The sequence below is a fragment of the Syngnathoides biaculeatus genome, chromosome 7 (assembly GCF_019802595.1).
Source record: "Syngnathoides biaculeatus isolate LvHL_M chromosome 7, ASM1980259v1, whole genome shotgun sequence".
Classification (NCBI taxonomy): domain Eukaryota; kingdom Metazoa; phylum Chordata; class Actinopteri; order Syngnathiformes; family Syngnathidae; genus Syngnathoides; species Syngnathoides biaculeatus.
The window spans coordinates 10,699,420-10,705,419 of NC_084646.1; positions in this window are offsets into that span (position 1 = coordinate 10,699,420).

Sequence of the window (6,000 nt, forward strand, 5' to 3'; positions counted from 1 at the left end):
GATATACACATATCTGTACGTTCGCTGTGTTCATCCACCTGAGACGTCCGTAGCGAACATGAACGCTCGGCGACGAGTTGCCGAATGGGACACGTCGAAGCGCGGATGGGGATGTTTCAGACTGGCCGGAAGTTGACAAAAAGCACGCGCGTGCACATTAATATACGTACGTTAATATCACGAGAAGACTTTTCCGCTCCGTGGAGCGCTCAGACCGTCACAGCAGGTTTTGCGAGCGACGTGAATCCAGACGACGGCCGTTGTAAAAAGTTTGAGAAGAACCGATTTCATATGCACGATTTTTTGTAAATATCAAAGATGATGCGCAAAAAAAAAAAATAAGTCTGTTGTGTGAAGTGAGAACATAACAGCGTGTTTGTGTGTTTAACACGGGCGTCATTTTGTGATCGTTTGATTTTGGGCCGGCGACTTGCAGACTTTTTCCAACGTATTTGTGCAACGTTTGCATAAAATGATAAATAAACAGGTGTGTTCACCTGAAAGGGCGGGGTCCACAGAGGTGGGATGTTGGGGGGGGGTTTGCCTCTTGAGAGCCCCCACCGCGGGGGCAACATTTTCTTGCAAGTGGGGTATTTTCCCAAAAAAGTGTCTACATTTTCTCAGCTATTTATGTATTTATTTATGTATTTGTTTGTTTGTTTGTTTATTTATTTAGCTATTTACTTATTTTCCCGTGTTTATTTACGCATTTATTTCTTTGTCATTTATTCATTCATTTTTCCGCGTGTTTATTTACACGTTTATGTACGTATATATTTATTTATTTATCCGTGTGTTTATTTACGCATTTATTTATTTATTCATTTTTCCCCCGTGTGTTTATTTACATGTTTGTTTGTTTATTTATCTGTTTCTTTATTTATTTATTTATTTTGTTTACCTATTTATTTGTTTGTTTGTATATAAACGATTAAAAAAAATTATATACTGTTTATAAATCCATCCATCCATTTTCTTCGCCGCTTATCCTCACCAGGGTCGCGGGGAGTGCTGGAGCCTACCCCAGCTGTCAACGGGCAGGAGGCAGGTGGGGTACACCCCGAACCGGTCGCCAGCCAATCGCAGGGCAGATGGAGACAAACTGGTCGCACTCACAATCACACCTCGGGGCAATTTCGAGTGTCCGATTCATGTTGCGTGTTTTTGGGATGTGGGAGGAAAGCGGAGTGCACACCCGGAGAAAAGCCACGCTTGCGGGCACGGGGAGAACGTGCAATCTCCACATAGGGAGGGCCGGGATTGAACCCGGGTCCTCCGAACTGTGAGGCCAACGCTTTTACCGGGTGATCCACCGCGCCGCCAGTTTGTAAAACAATCTTGAATATTAGAAGAAAAAAACCTCGACTTGTTTTGTCTTTCTCCAAGAGAACTGCTGTTTGTTTCCAGAAGCGAGGAGAAAACGCGCCAGCATTCCCTTCGCGGGCTTCCCGGCACGTTCGTCGCGATTAATAAAATTGTTTTGGTGTGAAGAAAAATGATTTATGGCCCGGTCAGCGCTCGCGATATTAAAGCCGCCAATTTGCAGGTGTCAGGCAATCCTGCGAGTTGGACTCGTGCTGCTCAATGGCCCCATTGTGACCCCCCCCCCCCCCCCCCGACACCTCCGCAAGGGCGGGCGAGGGCCCCCCCCCCAACCGCTTCGAAGTGGGGGGGGGGGGGTGGGGGGGCGCAACCAAACGCTCGGATTGTAACTCAACTCCGTCCGTGGCCAGCGTGTTCCACGTCGTGTTCATTTCAAGCGGAAATGACCTACATTTTTTTCAGGGAGGGGGGGGGGGGGGGGGTGAAAAAAATTTTGAGGGGAAATGTTACTCAATCATAAGCAAAAATTCACATTTTCCCCCAAAATATGTTTTGGGTCGTACGTAATTGAAAAGAAAAGAACAAAGTCTTGAGCAAAGTGACAGACAACGTGGAAAGATCATTTTCCTCATAAAACATAAAACCCATCCATCAATTTTCCAAGCCGCTTATCCTCACAAGGGTCGCGGGGAGTGCTTGGAGCCTATCCCGGCTGTCAACGGGCAGGAGGCGGGGCACACCCTGAACTGTTCGCCACAGCCAATCGCGGCACACATGGAGACAGACGAACAATAAACAAAAGAAATCTCACCTATGGGCAATTTAGAGAGTCCAATTCACGTTTTTGGAACGTGAGAGGAAAACGGAGTGGCCACCCGGAGAAAAGCCGCACAGGCACGGGGGGAACATGCAAACTCCACGCAGGCGGGGCCGGGATTGAACGGGGACCTCAGAACCGTGAGGCCAACGCTTTACCGGCTGAGCCACCGTGCTTTAAATATAAAACAACCATCGTACACAGATTTTTCCTACCCGCATAACCGCTTTTTAAAAATATTTCCTCACAAAAGGTGTGTCTCGAAATATCGAATTTCCTCCATCAAAAATTAGTTTTGGTTTTTCCAGAAAAACAGCAAAGTAGCCCGCACACGTGCAATCGCCGACGGCGTCGCGCGGGTTTGACGCCGCGCGCCCGACATTTTTCTGCACGGGTGCAAAATGTCATCAACGCCTTCACCCGCTTGACGTCATCATCGACCATCAAAAGATTAGCATTAAAAATTCTATTTCGAGGAGGCGCTTAGCTAACGCTCGACACGGGAGCCGATTAGCCACCCAGGTTAAAAGTCACGTGACCGTCGTGGAAGCCATTAAAGGAGGGGGCGGGGCGGCCCTGACCCAGACCTGGAAGGTCAGAGGTCACGGAGGACCATTAGCCAAGAGCGTGCTGGGGGCAAGTAGAACAGTGCCCAAGAGCCTCCAACAGATGGCGCCAACATTTCACTGGAGGAACCAAAGCATTAATTTTTTTTTTTTTTTTTTATCAAACATTTGAATATAGATTTTTGCACACATCCCATACATGATACCGAGACACATACACACTTTGTAGACATATTTTTCCTTTTTTTTTTTCTACCCATATTGTATCGTAAATGAGAATCAGTTCACCATGCATGTATAAATGATGAAAAAATATATTTTTAAAAAAACACTCTCATACACACTACAAAAATGCATTTGACGGTATTTTTAAAAAAATACAATTTTCACTATACAATATTATTGTTTGAAATGTTCTCATACACACTACTGAGTCAGTGTCACTCACATATACACAGTACTGAATTTTCACACTTGCATACAGATTTCTTGACCACTCTCATGCACACTCCTGAGTGTTTTTGTACACATACACTTCTAAACTGCTCTCGTACGTGCAAGCAAAATACATTTTGCAGTACATTAAATGAGCATTTAGCTCACATGCTTGCACACTCACGGCCCTTCAGCTCTCACACATATTACTGAAACACTTTTACACACTACTGAGTTTTATTTCGTCATAAACATAACATGAAATCACTCTCATGTGGCAGCAGCAGTATTTGAGTGTGTGTTTCATTGGTATGTGTGAGAGCTCATCTGCTAATCCAGTAATCCCGCTTGCTGAATGTTACTGAGTGTTTTTGTACACATACACCTCCAAACTGCTCTCATACATGCAAGCAAAATACATTTTGCAGTACATTAAATGAGCATTTAGCTCACATGCTGCACACTCACGGCCTTCAGCTCTCACACATATTAATGAAACACTTTTACACACTACTGAGTTTTATTTCGTCATAAACATAACATGAAATCACTCTCATGTGGCAGCAGCAGTATTTGAGTGTGTGTTTCATTGGTATGTGTGAGAGCTCATCTGCTAATCCAGTAATCCCGCTTGCTGAATGTTACTGAGTGTTTTTGTACACATACACCTCCAAACTGCTCTCATACATGCAAGCAAAATACATTTTGCAGTACATTAAATGAGCATTTAGCTCACATGCTTGCACACTCACGGCCCTTCAGCTCTCACACATATTAATGAAACACTTTTACACACTACTGAGTTTTATTTCGTCATAAACATAACATGAAATCACTCTCATGTGGCAGCAGCAGTATTTGAGTGTGTGTGTTTCATTGGTATGTGTGAGAGCTCATCTGCTAATCCAGTAATCCCGCTTGCTGAATGTTACTGAGTGTTTTTGTACACATACACCTCCAAACTGCTCTCATACATGCAAGCAAAATACATTTTGCAGTACATTAAATGAGCATTTAGCTCACATGCTTGCACACTCACGGCCCTTCAGCTCTCACACATATTAATGAAACACTTTTACACACTACTGAGTTTTATTTCGTCATAAACATAACATGAAATCACTCTCATGTGGCAGCAGCAGTATTTGAGTGTGTGTGTTTCATTGGTATGTGTGAGAGCTCATCTGCTAATCCAGTAATCCCGCTTGCTGAATGTTACTGAGTGTTTTTGTACACATACACCTCCAAACTGCTCTCATACATGCAAGCAAAATACATTTTGCAGTACATTAAATGAGCATTTAGCTCACATGCTTGCACACTCACGGCCCTTCAGCTCTCACACATATTAATGAAACACTTTTACACACTACTGAGTTTTATTCGTCATAAACATAACATGAAATCACTCTCATGTGGCAGCAGCAGCAGTATTTGAGTGTGTGTTTCATTGGTATGTGTGAGAGCTCATCTGCTAATCCAGTAATCCCGCTTGCTGAATGTTACTGAGTGTTTTTGTACACATACACCTCCAAACTGCTCTCATACATGCAAGCAAAATACATTTTGCAGTACATTAAATGAGCATTTAGCTCACATGCTTGCACACTCACGGCCCTTCAGCTCTCACACATATTAATGAAACACTTTTACACCTACTGAGTTTTATTTCGTCATAAACATAACATGAAATCACTCTCATGTGGCAGCAGCAGTATTTGAGTGTGTGTTTCATTGGTATGTGTGAGAGCTCATCTGCTAATCCAGTAATCCCGCTTGCTGAATGTTACTGAGTGTTTTTGTACACATACACCTCCAAACTGCTCTCATACATGCAAGCAAAATACATTTTGCAGTACATTAAATGAGCATTTAGCTCACATGCTTGCACACTCACGGCCTTCAGCTCTCACACATATTAATGAAACACTTTTACACACTACTGAGTTTTATTTCGTCATAAACATAACATGAATCACTCTCATGTGGCAGCAGCAGTATTTGAGTGTGTGTGTTTCATTGGTATGTGTGAGAGCTCATCTGCTAATCCAGTAATCCCGCTTGCTGAATGTTACTGAGTGTTTTTGTACACATACACCTCCAAACTGCTCTCATACATGCAAGCAAAATACATTTTGCAGTACATTAAATGAGCATTTAGCTCACATGCTTGCACACTCACGGCCCTTCAGCTCTCACACATATTAATGAAACACTTTTACACACTACTGAGTTTTATTTCGTCATAAACATAACATGAAATCACTCTCATGTGGCAGCAGCAGTATTTGAGTGTGTGTTTCATTGGTATGTGTGAGAGCTCATCTGCTAATCCAGTAATCCCGCTTGCTGAATGTTACTGAGTGTTTTTGTACACATACACCTCCAAACTGCTCTCATACATGCAAGCAAAATACATTTTGCAGTACATTAAATGAGCATTTAGCTCACATGCTTGCACACTCACGGCCCTTCAGCTCTCACACATATTAATGAAACACTTTTACACACTACTGAGTTTTATTTCGTCATAAACATAACATGAAATCACTCTCATGTGGCAGCAGCAGTATTTGAGTGTGTGTGTTTCATTGGTATGTGTGAGAGCTCATCTGCTAATCCAGTAATCCCGCTTGCTGAATGTTACTGAGTGTTTTTGTACACATACACCTCCAAACTGCTCTCATACATGCAAGCAAAATACATTTTGCAGTACATTAAATGAACATTTAGCTCACATGCTCTCACACTCACGGCCCTTCAGCTCTCCAACAAATAAATGAAACACTCTCACACCCGTCTGAGTTTAATTTCACCAAAAACCCTCTCATGTAGCAGCAGCAGCAGTATTTGAGTGTG